Source organism: Haemaphysalis longicornis, unplaced genomic scaffold (assembly GCF_048455015.1).
Source record: "Haemaphysalis longicornis isolate Haplotype H1 unplaced genomic scaffold, Haemaphysalis longicornis Haplotype H1 scaffold_3, whole genome shotgun sequence".
Taxonomy (NCBI): domain Eukaryota; kingdom Metazoa; phylum Arthropoda; class Arachnida; order Ixodida; family Ixodidae; genus Haemaphysalis; species Haemaphysalis longicornis.
In genome coordinates, this window is record NW_027526335.1 from 135253690 (window position 1) to 135274146 (window position 20457).

At 44.5% G+C, this 20457-nt stretch overlaps 1 protein-coding gene across 1 annotated transcript in view; it reads right to left on the minus strand.

Moving 5' to 3' along the window:
• Window positions 1-20457, minus strand: part of LOC144175109 (putative G-protein coupled receptor No18) — a 209848-nt gene that overhangs the window by 132823 nt on the left and 56568 nt on the right. The gene's annotated exons all lie outside the window — the stretch shown is intronic.

Genomic DNA, 20457 nt, shown 5'->3' on the forward strand with positions numbered 1-20457 from the left:
GAGTTTGTGTTCTGATATACCACAGTTTAAATTTTTGTCTTATTTGAAGGACAGTGTTACCTTGGTATTATTAAATCTAAGATACTGTAGGAACGACCTTTAATACGAATCACCTGGGTGGCAATTTGAGCAAGGTTAGAAGGCAACATATTATCAAACATTATCTCTCAGAAAGAGGAAGAAAATTACAACATTGTCGCCCAGTTAGGATCTGTTAGAATAAAATCTCTTAACAGTATGAACAGTTAACCCAGTACGTGGCTTTGCATGCATTCGTGTAGTGATTGCGGGACGTTAAAGTAGCTTGTTTGGCTGCGATAGATGCATCCTACAGTAACAGTAACGTCCTCACTACGTCGTTCGGTTTATCGCTTTTGGAGAGCACGCCAACACATCGGTCCTCCGGACAGACAACACCGTGCCAATTGATCATCGGTACTGCGACTACCACGAAGACATTATCTAAGCCTCTGCCTTTCGCAGTGTCCGGTAACACACCAGTACGTACCAGTGTCAGTACTCTCCGGTATCTCTGATTGTGATGACATTGTAAAATTCCGATGCTTTACACAAGTTGATTACTTGCGTTAGTACTGGGACCTCTTCGTAGCCGCAACCAAATTGCTTCTTCTCAAATCCGAGTTCACTTCGCGCAACATGCGAGCTGTACGGCAGTCAACTGGTTGTTTGGGCTCAATAACCTCAACAACTTCGAATAGCAACAGACATGGTCAATGGTGAATCATTTTTATTATGCGCGAATTGTGAAAGTGCAGTTACTTGCGGTCGGTTCATCATCATCATCATCATCATCATCATCATCATCATTCTCATCCATACCACCACTACCACCAGCAGCAGACTATCTACGCCCACTGCAAACGAAAGGCCTCTCCCATTAATCTCCAAATATCCCGGTCCTGTTTATCCCCGCAAACTTCTTGATCGCATCTACTCACCTAACTCACGTCAGCCGCCTGCCACGCTTTCCTTCTCTAGGGATCCACTCTGTTACCCTTAATGACCAACGGCTATCTTGCCTTCGCATTACATGCGCTGCCCACTTCCATTTCTTCTTCTTGATTTCTACTAATATGTCCTTAACACGCGTTTGTTCCCTGACCCACCACGCTGTCTTTTGGGCCCTTAATGTTACACCTATCATCTGCCGTTCCATTGTCCGCTGACTCTTTCTCAATTTAAGTTCAACCCTCCTAGTGAGCCTCCACGTTTTTGCTCCGTAGGTGAGTACAGGTTCTTACCTGTAACACACCAGTTGTCATACACTGTCATACACTTTCTTCTTAAGGGACATAGGTAGGCTGCCCTTCATTATCTGAGAATGCCTGCCGAATGCACTCCACCCCATTCTAATCCTTCGATTTATCTCCGCTTCATGGTTGAGATCAGGGATCACCCCTTGGCCTAAGTTGATATATTCGTTTAACACTTCCACTGCCTCGTCACCTATCTCTAACCATTGTGCTGTCCCGAGGTTATTGATAGTTACTTTAGTTTTCTACATAATAATTTTCAGGCCCACTGTTCTACTCTGTCTGCTACCGACCGCGGTAGAACCGCAGTCGGCTCGCAACCATGTAAATCCGCCCTTCAATCGTTGAAGTGAGAGCCTTAGTGAAGGTTATAAATGATGACGACGAAGGAGTTCGCTCCTCTCCCTGTACGCACATGACGTCATTACATATGGATCGATCGGCTGTGGACTTTTTATTACATTCAACTTAGGAGAGAACCTGTCATTTTGAATGGGCCTTCCCAAAAGGTGTTTGATAGAATTACCGAGGAGTTCTTTTTGATAACAAATACCACCAAAGACGACTGCGACGTTGGATTCTTGCGAGAATATTGGTGTTTTGCTGTAGTCTACAATTCAGCTCCACCACACTAAGTGGCAGTGTATCTATCTGAGCGTCAGCGGAACCGATTAATTCGAGAGCGTTATATCGTCGACTGAGCGACAAATCGGCGTCCCGTGTCGGTTCAAGAAAAAAGTTTCCCGAGCCTCCCATTGGCTGCAAAGCGTAGCACATGCGCCCAGATTTGTATAGGACAAGCCTTTCTACAGATGTTCTTGATCTTAGGCCTAACGAAATAGTGTGAGGTCCAGTTACGTTAACAGTGACCCGCCCTTCACACATAATGAGTTTTACGTTGCTCGGCACGTAGTCATGTTCAACGTCAGCTTGAGCAATGATAACTCAAATAAGTGTGATTAGATATATTAGAGATTAGATTAGAGATTCAGTACAGTTCTGGCAATCGCTGTTAACAATACAAGCCGATTGACTACGCTTAGTTTACGTGCAGTGGTTTGTCCCCGATAGCACGTTTTCGATCATCTGCATGTTTTTAAAATTGCTTTGATCCTTCTTTTGGCGTCTTAAACTTCTTTTAATTTCCTTCCGCTCTTTATTTTTCCCTTTATGACCCGCCGCCCTACATTTTTAAATCAATCGCTTGTCAAGTTCGTTCATATTTCGCGTGATTTTTCACGTGGGATTTTTTTTTATTCTGTGTGTATGCCATAAACTCTTTGACATTCCTTCCGCTTTTTTATTTTTTCCCGTTGTGACCCGCCCTCCCCTGCAGTTATTGAAATCAATTGTTTGTCAAATGCATTGCTATTATCTCGCGCGGTTTTTGCCAGTGATTTTTTTCGTTTGAGCTCACACCTCATGTAATGCCCGTTGACCAGGCCTTTGAGGTGCTAAAATAAATAAATAAAATAAATAAAGTGAATATAAATACCTTGCAGGATAATCCCCGTCCCAGTTATTTTGCAAGCCGTACACATAACAAATCGCCCAGCGTTTTAAATTAGTGTACGTAATAGTGATTGAAATTATTGCTTGATAGTATACCTGCCAAGATTTGACCTCGCAGTAGAATGAAGTCACATTTCTCGATCTCCCCTTAACTTCTCTGTTCTTAGGATCGTTTGAGAGATCTCACATCAACTTCAACTCCATGTCGTTGCAACTTCAAAGATGACATCAACTCAACCCCATGCAGATAAGACCAACGGTAAAAAAATTTGGAATACTTGCACAAATTACGAACTTCACGCATGGAAAACCAGGGTTTCAAAGTTCTTCGAGATACGTACTTCCTCTTTCCGCAACGAATTAACTCCACCCTGTTTATTAATGCTAGGAAAAACAACATGAAAAAGTATTTCGTGTTTGTCGCTCAGGCTTGTAAATGAACCACGCCACCGATCAGCCGAAAAAAAAAACATCTACAAAGAGAAATAAAGCTGTAGGCATCACGTTTATAGATTTAAAACAACTGCGCTACATTTCAGGATTAAAGCTTTACAGCTTAAAAACGACTAGATAACTACAAAAATCCGGCCTATAATTTTCATCCTTGTCTTGGACTTTCGCGGGGTTCTTTAAATGTGCTCCGTACTAGGCCATGGGCAACAAATATCTCAGAAATGTAGGTAAATGAGCATGCAGCACTTCCAGCGTCCAGTTCTTCGAAATGACTATAACATATTCAAGAACGTTAGCCTCGCACAAAGCCAAACTGTCACGCTAAGGTATAGATAAAAACATCCGATGTCGTTCATTTAGAAGGTGGAAACATCTGTGCACATCTCAGCTTCGATCCCGTCAAGGGGTGAGGTCCACTTGGTGTTAGGACTGACCTCATAAGGTCAAAACCTCATGAAGTCTCTGAGTTCTAATTAATATACATGGCCAAACTTTGTACAGGCAACCGAGGACGAAAACGTCGCGGTAAGATGTCACCCTTAAGAAAGTCCATAATCTTGAATAGTGGTTATGCGACAAAAATGAACGCCTTTCTGCCCTGCGAAAGTGGATGCACAGCGAAGGTATTGTAAACCACTACAAATTCCGATGGGGGAGGGCATGAAATGTTTCTCATTGTCTCGGCGGGCTTGTCGCTTGCAGCCGGCTTTTCTGGCGGTAAATGCTGGGTCGTGACACATGCGCTCGGCGTCGCAGGCGGGAACTGCGGGATCCTGCCTGGGTTTTGTTAACGACACGAAAATGTCCAACCAACCAGAGACTAACAGCTTCGCTGCAAAAAAGGGAAGTCGCTTCGATAAAACGGTCAGCATTTTTCTTTTCATGCTTGGTTGGTACGCTAGGGTACTACGTAAGAGGAGGTCGTGAAAATCCCGCTCGCCAGAGTGAACTTGAGCAGAGCTGTAACAGAGTAAAGGAGACTAGATGCCGCTACCGCCGCAACCGAACGTGACGCGCGAGACAAATCGCTTCGGAGAAGTTCCTTTCTGCGATTCGCTGGCGATGAAGCGTGTCGTTACACGACGGGTGAAGCAACTACACGAAGTGTTCGCGCACATGCGACAGCTGCAGCGTGGCAACCAAATCAACAAAAACAAAACCCAATGACGTTATTCCGTTTCGGAACACTGGCGCGCGGCTACGTGTGTAGGAGGCACTTGCACTGCCGCTGCCATTATCGCTGGAGGCCAGCGTGGCGCTAGCGGGTCCTAGTACTACGTTTGTCCGGCGAGATGGTGATGAAGAAGGAACAAGCGAAGATGTTGTTAAAAACAAAAGAGAATTTGGTTTCAGATAATAATTGAATGCCTATGTGACGTGTTCTCCGCCGTTATAAAAGGCTTAGGCCGCGACACCGGATGCTGTAAATTGAGGATTTGTTTTTTTAATTCCGTGGATTTTCTTCGAGCAAATATTTGGACACCGACCTTAATCAAGGGACAATCAACGCATTGCACGTACTCCTAAAGATAGCTAGCGAAAACAACGCCCGCGGCGGCTTAATCTTGAGCAAGTAATCATACTCGGTAATTTTCTCCTTTCGCAGGATGGTAATTTCCTTTTCTTTGACGACGTGGAGAGATTATTGCAACGTCTTGACCTTGTTAGGAGACTTGCCCTGATATTCCAAATTCCTCTTCTACGCGTATACTAAATTCCCCCTATATTCCTCCTGCAGTTGAAGAGATACCTGAAAGCGATTTTTTTTTTTGCGTGTAAAACCATTGTGCTATCCTCCATTGAGCCGAGCCAAGAAAACTCACGGAGTGAACGGCACAAATTTTAATAGGGCTGTTTCCTTTTGAAACCTCAGCGGGGGCAAGAAAAATATGGTGTAATATTGCCATTTTATCTTGTTTTTCTATTGTGCTAAAATTAGCGGGAATGAAAAGCAAACGAGACATGGTACGACAATAGCAAAAGTGAGTAACAGTGAGGAAGTACGAGCGACGGGGTGCGCACTGTACGAGCCAGGAAGGCTTTGTGCCCACAGAGGCATCAGCCATTCACATCTGTTGTGGACTAAAAGGTTTCAGTTAATTGATGGCGTATAGTACGAGCTATTGCGAGGCCATAGAACCCCCCGAAAACACTGTATTTCTCACCTCAGGGCTAAAAACTTTGCTCTAAATTCCCATTCGATGCAAAGTCTGATAACTTGACACCACCGCAGTTAGGTTGCGGGTAATTAATGAGTGGTAGATTTTATGCAACATAAGATTGTGCATAAGGCCAAAGGGGTTTAATGAGCGTAGCATTTGCGGGGAAGCATATTCGCAATGTATTTCAACGCTTCCTTATTGTCCGTCTGCTCCATATCCCGCTCCACATTGTGGCTTCTTTACCTTGACTTGTGGATGGCTGTGACATTCCCTTCCGGTGTTTGCAGAGAAGGTATAATAATCGTGTAACACTCATTTTAAAATTTCTGGTGCGCACCGAGCTTACAAAACCTAAATGAATGGACTGGAACTGTTACACAAACACGAGAAAAAACAAATTACAGTTCAGCATCGCAATGAACTGCTTTGACATAGAAGTGTGTTATTCTAGTGTTAGCTTCGAGAGTGCCGCAGTTTCAGCTGGCCAGGCGGCCCTGCAAAACTGGGTGTTTTCTGTAGAATGCCACAAGGCTCCTATGTGCCTTGTTTTTAAGGCTTTGTTTAAATCTAGTGAAAAGGCTAAAATGCCGGTTCGCAATAACGCGGATGCTCCAAAGGATCTATTTTGATAAAAATTTGAAATAAACAATAGCAGAACGAACCGATGATCAAAAATATTCGAAGATGTAAACATATTCCCATGCCACAAGCGCTCGGGAATGCAGCAAACGTACCGGCGTAAACGCACCTGCATGCGCTGGCTCCCCTTAAGTGGCTTACAACAAGAACATGCGCTTGTAGTACTACGTGCGCCATAACGAATACGCGAATCAAGAGCCAGCAAAAAAATTTTTAGAGTGAAAATTATACCCAGGTTCAGAAACTCAAGTTCTCGGCGAATATGCTTTCACGTTTCATGCGCACCCTCCAAGCGCCCTATCATTTCCATAATTGCTATCATGCACGCCCAGAAAGGAATTTAAGGGAAAAAAATATCCCTCCAAAGAACAGGGAGCACACATCTACAAAAACAGCACAGCTCTATGACGTTGCTGGGCTTCTCAGAAAAAAAAAACGCACCAAGAAGACAAGTTGGTTTTACTATTGCAACGAAAGGAAAAATCTTCAAGACATGATTATGCGCTCAGTTTTAGTCCCTAAACTTTGACCGACAAGATATTCTGGATGGAAAACATCGCTTCCATCCGCCGTGTGCGCAGATAAGTGGTCTTCGCCGTTTTCCAACGACAATGGATGCAAAGCGGCGGGTTGGGTGGAGGGTAGGAGTGCAGAAAGGGGGAGCCTGTGGCTTGTACTGGCGCGTTATCAGAGCAACTGCTTGCACTCCAGAGCTGCCTAATGTACACAGAAATACGTGCTAGCACCAACTTCTAGGCGCATTAAAGGAGCCCGCATTCACCGAAGAAACCTTAACGGTAAAGAAATGAAAAAGAAAAGTCACAGGCAGCAATGCGGAAGGCTGGCTGCCCCTCCTTGTTGCTGTGTTTCCCGAGGGCATCGTGGCGCGGAAGAATTTGCCTAACGGACTTTTTCGTGCCCGAGTTTGCCTTTCTTTAGCTGCGTGAGTACCGCATGAGGGAAAGCTTAGATCTCGTTTACATGCCTCGGGCAATATCTAGGTTTTACCAATGTTTAGGAAAATAAAACCACACAAGCCGGATGAACTAAGTGTACGGGTGCAATTTCTTCTTCCTCACAGGAATTACTCAGAAGGAACCGCTTCCAGCATTTACCAACCAACAAAACGTTGCGCCCCCTGGCAGATGCTGCTCGAATGGTCCTCTCCAAACGCGGGTAGTGGATTCTAGATTTAAATTTACCGCGAGCAACCTTGGTCGCGAAGAATATCTATATGTACATAAAAAAGTCGCTAACGTGCAATTTGTTGGTGTGTGTGCAATAATAATACCTAATAAAGGATCGGTTCATAAGGGAAAAATTAATTAACGAAGAGATTTGTGTTTAGATTACGTTAAAAGAGCAGCACCGTTGTAGCAGCCTTTAGTGCATTTCTTTCCAATGTGGCCTGATCTGGGGATTTGTACTTTCCAACCTGATGGTCTATGCAGTAGTACTTTGTGCGTTTTAGAACCCCACACTGCCCTTCAAAATTGCTTCGTTGGCGCAGTGAGTTTTAATAACTAACTTAACCAAATAACTACATAACTAATTAACTAACGAACTAAGCAACTAACTAAATATAAAAAAGTGAATAAACAAGTACACCAAAGGGAATGAATTAACAAATGCCTAATTCAATTTTCTCGGTTGTTCGGGTGACCGTCTTCTCTTACCATGGGAAGCCAAGAAGCGGGACTGAAAAAAACAGTACTGTTTGTCATGTATGCTCTATTACTCATGAGGGCGTACCAACCAGACCTATGCTGCAGCGCCATTCTAGCGGCCACAGGTTTTGAGCCACGCATTCGAAATCCGGCTTCTTTCGTGCTCAGCACCAGTCCAACATCTCTAATCTGCCGCCATATTGTTTTCGTTTCCCCTCTTCTGATGGGAACTTCAAGTATGCCTGATTGCTGCGAAAATATATTCGTACGCAGGTACGTACGTTACTAAGTGCATCTACCTGAGCACCCTTTACCACGATGCAGCCCCTGGATACGGAACCGCTAATTGAGTTAGACACCATTGAAGAATGTTAGGGGGTTCCTCGATGCAAGCACTTTTATGACAGAGTATTGTGTATGCCTGATTGCGCCAATGGTACAAACCGTTCTTTGATAATTCCACGCACAGTCAAAAAGCAATCACAAGGCTGCTGTGCAGCAGAAACGACTGGGACATCAAAGCAGCACCGGGACAGATGCTCGAATAGATTCAAGGAGTTCAAATTTCACCGATAAAAGACAGCAGTGGATGAGTGAGATGAAATCTACAAACACTATGATGAGAGCGGAAACAACGGCCGAAAATAGTGACGTATGATTTGCTGCGCACACCGTGGAATATTGTGCGAACGCAGCAGGCATCTCGTCCCATAAAGCGTTGTTCCAACACCTCAATGCAGTACACTTTGGTAGGCTTAAAATTACATGTGGATTATTGAGATAGCGTATGCATTTTCTAGTGGTCGCACCTCCTACAATGAGCGTGCAAAGAAATCATCGGCTAATTTTAGGATTCCTTGGTGCATGTCCCAGCATCCGTCTCAACGCCCCATGAAGTAGCAGGCATTACTGCTTTTAAATAGTTTCCATAATTTTCCTGTGTTTATGAGTTACTCTGTAGGTAAGAATTAATTTGCTGAAATAAAAGCAGCAACTATATGGTATATACCGAAACTTAGGATTAGGGAGTAAGGTTTCATATAGTACACTCCAACTTCCCAAAAAATGGTCGAAATCGGTTGGTAGCACGTACGTGTTAGACCGGTAGCACATGAGGACGGACGGAGCTTAAAAATAGGAAGGAACAGCATGTTACGGATGGTGCGGAAAAAAATGACACTGCGCATTAAAATGCGCAATAAAGAGTAGCGGGAAGCCGAAAAAAACCCACAGGGCAAAGCAAGCTCTATGAAATATAAAAATGCTTCAGTAATTTTGTACAAATAACTAGACATGCCCTAAGATTATTTCCACTTTTGTCACGCGAAACACACATTGTGGAATCCGAACCAATCAACCCGACAACATGAACACAAAGAATAGGCAACCAAACGATGCTACTGCAAAAAACGGCAAAGCTCGTCGGGCTACCAAAGATAGCGCCTATGATGTTTCATGGAAATTGACTGGGCTAATTGAGCTTTGCGCCTGAATAGGAGTGTACATTGCCCAAAAACTAAATATCGGGAATGATCGCAATTTGCCGAACATTTTTACACAATTTGGAACAGAAATAGTTCCGTGACGTCCTTCTACCTAAACATCGTTCGGTGCCTCAATAAAGAAAGCGGGTAGCTCCAAGTGCACAATGGAGCACTTAGGCCCACTGCGCTGTCCTCCGCATTTTGCAGTATCTCCATACTTCGAGGATATGCATCCGAGCCCCTTGGCAACACAACACAGGAGTCATCGCCCTTGTGGCTGCTGTGAGCCACAATGCAAGAAACATGCAGTATTTACCTGCATTCTAGAGAAGGAATGTTCCTGCACCTTTTTTCCGCGAGAGTTTTGGCTTATGCGCTTGCACGAGGAGAACGTTGACACTGCGGATTATTTTTATACCCCGCATGCACTCTGTGTCCTACCGCACCAAACGTGCGTACAAATACACTTTGCCACGGCTATCACCGCGCATCGGCTGCATGGACAAGCAGGGCAATCTTGCCGCGAGCATTGACACGAGCTTGCGTGTGAGGCGCCTTTTTCATACAGCCGCCCACCGAGAAAGCGGGGGCCGCCAACCTAGGGGTTACCACTATGAACCAGACGAACAGCATCAGTGCCGCAGACAGAGCCACCTAACAGCGACGGCGCCCTTGTGATGCAACCTCTCGCCACCGGGCATCTTCCTAGCAGCTCATGTCGTTTGGAAATCAAGCCCGTTCCCGATTGTCATCATAGCTGACGTCATCACATGGCGGCCACACTAAGCAGAAGATCTAACACCATAGGGGCCGTATCGCAGGGCGACAATACAGCTGGAACCAATCCGTTTGGAAAATAACCGTGCAGCGCACCGCCGCAGCACCTATCGGGCTCGGTCCATTCTAATGCACTCTTTCAGTCGCTATCTTCCGTATCTTTTACACGCATCATTACACGTTATATCAAGCATTACTAAGCTCGTGTCAGGTTAATATACCGTGCGTCAAACCCTGTCAAGCTTGTATTAATCCATACCGACAGGGTATTTGCCCGGAAGACATAGACTTATCTCCTGGTGGACCTCTTTTTCGGTCGCCTTCACGGCAAGGTATTATTATTATTCCATATACTTTCCTTTCTTGGCCTTGTGCCACATCTTCTGCATAATGTTTTTTAGTTGGGCCCAAATAAATGTCTGTTTGCACATGTAGCAGAGAATCAGTACGCAAGATCTTATTTTATAAGGATACCCTGCATTAGTACGCAACAGCTAAGATCAAAACCATCCGGCATAATATTATCGCGTAATATATTTTGGCGTAGCGTTTGTTGGTACGTTATGTGGTTTTCAAGGAAACCTGTGTTTATTGGACGCGGTACTTATTACAAGAAATATAATTTATGCTTCGCTCGTCGTAAACACACGGGAGCAATTTCGAAATTTTAAAATGCTTCCCTTTATTACCTCCTACCAAAAAGTGCTTAATTGAAGTGGACGCACGAGCGCACGCTTGTACACATACACAGCTTGGGGCATTATAATTCTAGCATATGAGGTTGAAAATATCTTCGTATATCAGGGGACAACTTTCTGTGGCAATGCAGTCAACGCTTCAAATCCTAACCACGCCGTGTGGCTGCGCAGCTCGAAGTAGTTCAACACAAATATCTTTCAGGGTGGAAGCTAAGCAATTTAAAAATAACTATGTCTTAATTTTTAGCCTTTGTTGGATAATTCCACTAAATTATTTATCAGAATATATGAAACAAAAAGAATGTTTAGATTTTCGGGCTTATTGGGTTGCGGCGTTCACCACCGGAGTCGCATAGGTTTTCATCAGAAAATACGTCGCGTCCTCTTCGTAGCGGCCTAACTCGCCTCTTTCCCCGGTCTCCCGCCACTTCATTAGCCGCATAGAAGTTCCAAGAAGCTTGAGAACAAAAGCTGTCAAAACAAATAAAGCAGGAAGCCTGCAACGTGTACGCACAAGTGAGACCGACGCAGCTGGGACTGTCCGTCGTTTCCGCATTTCGTTTGGTTAGCCAGCTTGCCTGCGTATGCGAGCGTACAGTCGCACGGCTCAATACGGAAGTTCTGATGGGTACTCTGAAGTACCCAAAACCTAAAACGGCTTCGTTTGTTGATTGGAAGACCACCTAGACTTAAGCAAGAACGAGTGCAGCAGTACCTTAGGGGAACCCTTCAAAGCACTCAATGCTATCCAAATGGAATTTGACTTCACTCCGTAGTGCGTGCGTGCTGCTCTTTCGGTATACCGCGCCTACACTGTGTAAGCACGCTACAAAAACCGTGCTGCTGATCCACAAGAGTTTATATATCAGTGCATGCCCTTAAAACTGAAGCGCCGGCAAAAGTTACGCCATTACTGGACGAAGCAGAACCATATCAAATTCCATGGACGGTATCATCCACCGTGGAATATACTACGTCAAGGGGAGTTCTCCAGTCAAAGCATTATATTGGGATCAAAAACAATTGGAGGGTAGAGAATGAGACGCCAACAGGCTTGTATGCTCGTTGATCGTGGTTTAGTGCCCTCAAGTCCGGAGTTCATATGAAGAAATGAACTGCAGCAAAAGCGTATCTGTGACGCCAAAATTGAAACCGAAACCAGTTTATCGGGAACTACTTTGACGAAGTAACACGAAACAGTTACTTCTTCCCTCCCCACCGGTAGCTTTCTCTCCGTTGCTTCAGAAAGCTGTCGCCGTGTATTGCCATTCCGCGTAAACAACACAAGACCTTCATCTATAGACAATCGAGAAGAAGGTGTGTAGCTTGCTGAGACAGTTGGTTGAAGTTCAGGTTTCCGGAAAACCTGCAAAACAAAGGAAAAAGAAAGAAGGCGAGAAAAGGCGACACACAGGTTGGTCTAGTGCTGTGTGTGTTGTCTTCTCTTTCCTTGTGTCTTTGTCCTCCATATCGCTGGTTTCTCTAAAACTTCAGCCGAAGTTACTTATTACCGACACGTCTATAAATTCAACATGACCTCGTGTTTAATCTGCACTGATATGTTGATGCGTCTGTCGTACTTCGATTGTATTTCTCCACGAAGCGAGGAATCAAGTAGCAATGTTCACTGTAACGGTTTAAGCAAATACAGAATTTCTTGCCTCCGGTTGAATACTCTTTAGGAATTACGCCTGCTAAGTCAGTTAGGTCGATCAAGTTGCCACACCGTATTTAAAAGCAAGAACTGTTGTTTACAACGCAGAACGGTCGTTCTTCTTGCAATCTTAAGTACGCGATGGGGCACATTGAACCTAGTTACTATTTCCAGCGCAGCCCTTTTTCGCTGGTTTTTCTTTCTTTTAGTGTGGCTCGGTGCCGGAGGGAAACATGGAAGTAAAATTCTCAGATCCGGCATTCGTCGAACATTGTGGGCGTACATCGCCTCCTGTATTTTAGAGCAGGCGATGGGGCGTATTAGGTTTCCACCAACCGTCTTTTCTTGCCTTCCTTCCGTGGTTGCAATGCCTGCCGTTGCGGTTTCGGGTTTCCGGCTCCCGACCCATTCTATTGTTGCCCTTCATGCCTAGTCTTCCTACCATATCTAACGGGAACCGTTTTAAGTGCGAATGCACTTCTTAAGCGAGCCTATATCGTCCGCCGCCGTAGTCCGTATAGCAACTGCCGCGGGTGCGCGTGTTCCTCGTCTTCCTTAGCAACGGGGGGAGATGGGCACGCGCTGCCTGGCCGCTGACATGGCACATACCCACGTGGGGGATTGGCCAGGAATCGGGCGTGAGAAGGGCTAATGCACCCGCTTAAAGGAGTACTGACACGAAATTTCAAAGCTGAGATCCGCTCTAGCAATCAAGTACAACGACAACACAAATAGGTGTCTGTGAATAAATGCATCTTTCTTTCTTTGTAGTTGTGCGTGTGTGTGTGTGTGATCTCTCTTTCGCGAACATTACCGAACCGCGCAAATTCAACTCGTGCATTCGCACTTTCACATTCTTCCCCTCGGGGAAATGCGGGGAATTTTTTTACGTTCGCTCTGAGATTGGCCCGCTCAGCCATGGTAAGATTCTGGCGCGTACCTTATCTCCCCTGCCTTTCTGCGACACCAGAGCTGCCCCTAATGTGGTGGAAAAAATCGTTGCTGTGGAAATCCGCGTGGGACCAGAAGGCTTTCGTTATGAAACAAAGGGGACATATAAATGTTATATCAATCAATCAATCAATCAATCAATCAATCAATCAATCAATCAATCAATCAATCAATCAATCAATGAATCAATCAATCAATCAATAGACCAATCTACAGTGCGAAAAGTTTTAGTTTCACGATATTGTTCCTATGGCGTAGTTAGCTTAATCCGCAAATATATACAATCTTTACTCAAACAAAGAATTAAAAACTTGCTAGATAACAAGCATCGTCTAGTTAAAACTAGCCTTACGAAAATGTGTTTATTGGTAATGCGTTTTTTCGTACCGAAGTCATATAGTTCACACAGTAAGAAAAGTAGGCCTTTGGGAACATTTTAATGGATCTGTGAAACTTTTTGTATGGCTGTTCAATGGTTTTAAGCTTGTGGAGGGTGAGTAAGTAGCGTGGGAATAGGATCAAGCAAGTATCCCTCAACTAGTGCACCCTGGATAAATCCTAGTCAATAATGCTCGTGGGCTGAGTGGGCTTTTTCAGAAACGACATCGCCGTGTTTTACATACTCCTCACACCTAGCGTTGGTGCATTGAATTTGATTAGGAAGGTTCGACTTTGGGCTAGTTGCTTCACACTTGTTTCCAAAAACCGCCTATATAACGGGATCAACAGTTTAGCAACGTGCGGGTACGACAGAGTTGGTAATCCATTACAACTTTGTTCAGCGAAGCAAAGAGAACACAGGACGAGAATACAGGAAAAAGACCTTGTATCCCTCGTCCTGTGTTCTCTTTGCTGCGCACAACAAAGCTATAAGGGATCAACAGGAAGCGCAAACAATACGACAGCCAACTGTCGACTGTGCACGTCATTCTGTTTGGTCATCTTCTAAGCGTTTGTATATTTGTTAGTTAATTGTAAATCATAAGTTCACCTCAGTAACTTTATTACGCACCATAAGCTCTACTCTAGAACCTTGCACCATACACCAGCCCTCTTAATTCTGTTTTGTTCAATTTATATGGTGTGGCTTGATGTTAGTAAGATTTCAATTTACTTATTGCACAATTTTTAGTACATAAACATTTATTAGTGCGCTTTGTCTTACCTTGCCTTGCGCCAATAAACACGACGTCATTAATATCATAAGTTCACCTCAGCAACTTTATTACGCACCATAAACTTGTGTCCTGAGTAACTTCGCACCAAAATTAGTATATTAGTCCAGCTGACCACCCATTTAGTCGTGCCGAACAAACAATAGAAATCATAACTCTACAAAAATGGTTGGTACGTTTTACACGTTGTTACTACTCTAAGGATGTGATCATTAGTATTTAGTCTTTTCAACACCATATTACCATATATCTTGAAGCCATGGCTTGATATTTGTAACAACTGAAGCTCCACCACTTGCTTTTATTGTTTTGTTTGAAGCTGATTGTTCTTATAAACCAACCTTGAAAAAGTGCCACAAAAAAGAGGGTCACATAGACACCCACCTGTCAGAAAAACAGATAACAAAGATTATCAACATTTCCAGATATTTGTTGTTGCTAACAAAAATGACTGATCTTCCCACATCCCACCAAAATCTTTCCAAAAGTACCCAGGCCGAGGGATATGTTCCAAGAGTTATAAAAACTTATGGCAAGTAGCCGAGTAATGCTTTCAGAAATCAGAGTCCTAACAGACGCATTTCTTTTAACTACCCGAAGAGCTTCTGTATACGTATTGTGTATTGTGTATGCGTATGTATATTGTCTATCAGCTGTAATCTTGTAGCAAACTTCAAGCACATAAAGCACAAGTGAAATCGCGTACCACTGAGCATCAAAGTATCTTCATTTGGTACAATACTGTTTGAAGGAACATTCTCTCTGTAGGAAACACGACACGGAAAAGCGCAACAGAGCGGCCGCACGCAGCGCCATCTCCGAGAGCTCGGACCCAAATGTATATGCAAGCCATATACATCTCGTTGGAAGATGAGCTTGAATTACCCTGGCGACAAAAGGAACGGTAGAAAAAAGCAACTTAAACCAGAGCGCACCAAAGCGTGCCAGCCAGCTCTACTCTAGAACCTGGCCCCGTACACCAGCCCTGTTAGGTCTATTTTGTTCAATTTATATGATCTGGCTCGATCTTAGTAAGATTTCAATTTACTTATTGCACAATTTTTAGTACGTAAACATTTATTAGTGCGCTTTGTCTTACCGTGCCTTGCGCCAATAAACACGACGTCATTATTATCATCATAATCGTGAAAGCATGCCAGCCGGCAGCACGAGGTGATTAATGACTACTAAAGTTAATTATCGATCGGTGCAAGATTGACAGTATTAATTAGTAAGATGAATCGACGTAGAGAAGGATAAATTAGGTTGGAATATTGTAGGATTAGGCACAGTTCAGTGGGATTAAAGTACTTTTACATGAATAAAGGACGGCATACAGCGCGTCTGCTGTGTCGACGGGTGGACGTGAAAAAACGAACCCGTCGTATTATTCTGTCAAGCTTGCGTCTTCAATGCACTTGAGCATACGTGGGCGCCAAGAGGAATTTTTACTCATCTTGAGAAAAGCTCTCCTTTTAGGTGATACCTGATAAGGTTGCCATGCAGAGCTACAGCCTGATTTTGCTAGCATCCAACAGCTGAGCGTACACCACAGACATCGAAATGTACACAAAAAGCTCCTGAAGCTGGAAATACTGTCAATTAATAGAGTTTTTCAATCGTTTGTTTTTATTTTGTAAATATTCTCACGGCGCGAACACGTGTGGGGGAGGAGTAATAACAACAATACATTTAATTAGATACATTGTTGTGGCATACATAATTCAGTACATATTTCTTGGAATTATTTCGTTATATTAAAGCTACCCAGATCCTCCAGAACACGCTGTATCAACACGACTTATAAGAACTATAATGGCTGCGTATCTGCTGACTTTGCTGCAAATATCGTCGAAAGACGATTGTCTTCTACGTCCGTGTTTCATAAATACCTGTTTTTCATTACTCCCACCTCACACGCTGTTCCCCTCCCGTTTTGCTTATCCCTGATAAACATGTTGGAGGTTGGTTCAAGTCCATTCAATTTTGCCGTGGTCTACTTTATGTGCCATCTACTGGAACCTTTGGCTACATTTGAACTTAGAACGATGCCACAAATGGCCACCGCGAGCGCATATTGCGCTTCTTGTATTTTGAGGGCCAAACATTTTTTCAAGACACGTTTTCCTATTTTATTTCGTAAATATCAAGAGGCCATTATTTTTAATTAAAAGAACAATGCAAATATCAGTTCTATATTGATGTCTTGCCTCAATAGCGCCTAATGTTTTGCTTTTGCTCAACAATGAACATTGCTGCCAGATTTAGTAGTGGAGAAATGCATTGGGAATATAAAACTGAAGGTGTCGTTCAAGAATTTTTTAACTCTTTCACGGGCGATAGAAGAAAGCGACAGACAGACAGCAACACAAAAAGACATACCAAAGTTTGCGTGTTTATGTAGCGCAAGGAAGGCTGCCGTCTTTAAAAAGAGCCCTTTTCTGTGTGTAACAGAAACTAAGTCTCTTCAGGAAAACCAAGCCGACTAATGGGACAAGACGATCACGCAGGTCGAGGTTAGTAAAATAATAACAAGCTTTGCCGGGGGACGTTCGGAGGTTACGAAAATTAAAAAAAAACACTGATAGAAAGGGAGTCGGGCTGAGGCACAACCAAGACGCAAAGCCTAGGAAGCATTTCCAAGGAAAGCGGGATAGCGGAGCACGGCTGTTGCAGCGCCGGGGAGCTCACCACACGCCCTCTTCTGACCAGGCAGCGGGGCGGGTTGCGGTTTAGCGGCGCTAAAGTGGTTTCAGGCGGTGGCGTTCCTCTTCCCCTGGGCAGACGTCAAGCGAGGCACGCCAACTGCTGCAAACACCTCGTCGACGTCGGAGGGAGCTGGGGCTGACGCTCGGCTAATTGCGAAGCCTGGTTGGGCTGCGGGTGGCAGAGCGAGCTGCTCAGGGGGAGCTCGTTCTCATCGCGCAGCCTCTTCGTCGTCAGACTCCTCACTCTTTCCACTCCCCTTTTACTCCCTTTCTACCCTCTAGTCCCCTTTTATGTGTTATTCCCCTTCGGTTCTGTTTACAGGTGCATCTCACCACGTGTCTGGTGAAATCGTGTCACTGCTCCTCTTATTCAGCATCTCTTTTGCTTTTGCTGTTGTTTACATGCGTGAATCAACTGTATTTTTGTGTGTGTCTCTTTGCTCTGCCGAGCACGTTCAGTTCGTTTTACTTGAGAGCGTCGGTGTTCTAAAAAGCCCCCGTGATTTAGGCAAAGTTGCAGTGGCGTGGCAGCAAGTTTGTCTTCGTGTTTCTTATGTTCTTTCAGTACATAAAGTAAATGTTTCGCTTAGGTTTTATTTTTCTTTGTCTAGAACTTTTTAATATATTTATAGTGAGTAAAACTTCCAGAGAGTAAGATTAATGCCCTAAACACACGTTTCTAGCACTACCCGCGTTCTGTAAAATTAAATTTTGCTTGATCGCCTGGCTAAATAAGTTTGTAATCCTCTGTGAGGGAAAAAAACAGAAAGTATCACTTAGTAGGGCTACTTCGGACTGGGTAAGTCTTCTATAAAAAAGGACAATTCAGAAATAACTCAAAAAAGCAATAAAAATTTAAACAAAACTATTTGAGCACCAAAGTTCATTGGAGCATTTAAAATGTTAAGCGGTTTAAATGTTGGGTGAGGACACAATAACGAAGGATAATACATCGCACTGTAGTTGTTTATTCACTGCCAGCGCTGAGTCGTGTTCTTTTTGTGCCCATGGATGGTGTCAGCTTAAAATATCTGGGAACGCTTCCAATGACGCTTTCACTTTTTCCTTCGCGTGTGAAAGCATTGTGAAGGCTATAGTTATATCTCCAGCACCCAGCGGCACCTTCCCACACTGCATAATGCGTTCCACGGCTACAGCAACAGCTGCGCCGCAAGAGTACTGGTACCTCTCCGCCGGGTGTTACTGGAGCAACTGTACTTCCCCCAATTTCGGAGATGGCTCGCTGACTGCACGCTCACCAATGACCACCGCCATGCTCTACCAGTGCGTAATGGGACTAGAAAGGTCGCCCAACCTTTGAAAGGGACCCTGAAACACTTTCGATAAACGCTTTCAATCGTTCCTTCGAGTCTGAAAGCGCTGCGAGAACTGTAGTTATCGCCAGCACGGAGCGGCATCCGTGTCTCGTTGCAGCAGATATGCTTCCGTTTATGCTTTGCTTTTGCGGCTTTCTTTTAAAAGTGGCTATCGAATGAGTCCATTGCTGCAGTTGAAGGAAAGCCGCCCGATAGCCGCTACACCGCTGTAATGATGTAATTCCAGCGGTCGAAGAAGGCCAATACCAAGAAAGAGGGAAAGCTCCCTCGAGCAAGTTTCTAGTTATCTTATGAACCACCACCACCACCAGCAGCAGCCTATCTACGCCCACTGCAGGGCAAAGGCCTCTCCCATTATTCTCCAATTGCCTCGGTCTTGTGCCAACTGTGACCAATTTATCCCCGCAAACTTCTTGATCTCATCTGCCCATCTAACTTTCTGCCTCCCCCTGCAGCGCTTTCCTTCTCTAGGGATCCACTTTGTTACCCTTAATTACCAGCGGTTATCTTGCCTTCGCATTACATGCCCTGCCCACGTCCATTGGCGTAGAGGAAGAGCATCCGCCTCGCGTGCAGAAGGACCGTGGTTCGAATCCCCGTGCCGGACAATTCCCACCGGATTTAAAAAAAAGAAAGAAATCCGCGTATTGGAGGAATTGCACAAAGGGGCTTGGGGTGCGGCCTGACCCCGGCGGCCATTGCCGGTAATGCACTGCCTCACCAGAGCAGGATTTGACACCCTGGTGTAGTAACGGCCACAACCTCCCATGAATACGCCAGATCTTATGAATATCGAGCAGTAATTTTGGCTGAGGTACTTTGCGGCCCCTATATCTAAGCACTAGATGTGTATGCTGACTACGTTCAACAAGTATGGAAGATTTCCAAAAAAGTATAAAAAGTGTTGCCGGGTCCGTTTAAGATTCAGTAAAAACAACTCGGGAACAATGTTTCCTGTAAAGCATGCTTAGCCGCGTAAGCTGTAAGGGAGAAGCCAACGTGCTGAATAGCCCAATCAACGATGCAGGGTACAAATTGGGCCTGCGAGTTGTTCTCCCTGTCTAGTGTGCCTCTGATGAATCTTCTGTCAATGATGTATTTTAGGCCAAAATCGAGAGTGCAATGATTCCTCTGGACGAACCAGGACTACAAACTGCCATGGGTAAGTCTCTACAAGAAATCTGAGGTTAAGGAAAAGAAAGGTACGACTAGAAATTGTAGGGAGCAGGTGGATTGTTAACATTTTTGCTTGGTTGCCGGTGAAGGAATGTGCGCAACAATGTTAAAAGGTCGTCAATTTGAGTAAGAACCTCTGCTTGCGCGGGTGCACTTCAGCGAACAGAGCTACTTGCGCGAATCACTAGTTGCGCGGAGGCGTGTTTGCCGGAGTCAAATAAGTTACATATAATTATACTTGTAAAGCAGAAACGGGGTTATTAGGTGAGTGGTGTTAGAGACTCAGAGAATAATTTGAGCATTTACGGATTATAAGATTTTCACGTGCTCCAAAGTGTCAAAGCACGGGCACTTTTAAAGCACATTTTTATATGGCTAGTCATAAGAAAAATCCCGTGGTCCTTTACACCCAGGAGACGTCTCCGGCGAAACCCGATAAGCATGCGAAAAAACAAAACGCGTTACAAAGAACTTAGCAATCAAGGGAGAAAGAGTGGATGAATTTATCTCTCGGGCGGCAGAACGCCCGCTATGCTGATCCTTACTTCAAGTGATAACGGCGGCCAGGAGTGGTGATGGGGGAGGTGTGGTTGGTGTTTCGGTCGGCGCAGCGTCGACGCGGGAATGAACACTGGCCGCACGTTGCATCAAAATTTCTAGGCCACGCATCATACGCACTTACGAGGAGCGGAAGCTCAGGGTACGAGACGTCGCGAGTGGGAACGGGAACGAACGAAAATACCACGACCACGCAATGTACAATAAAAAAATTCAATGAACCACATCTCTC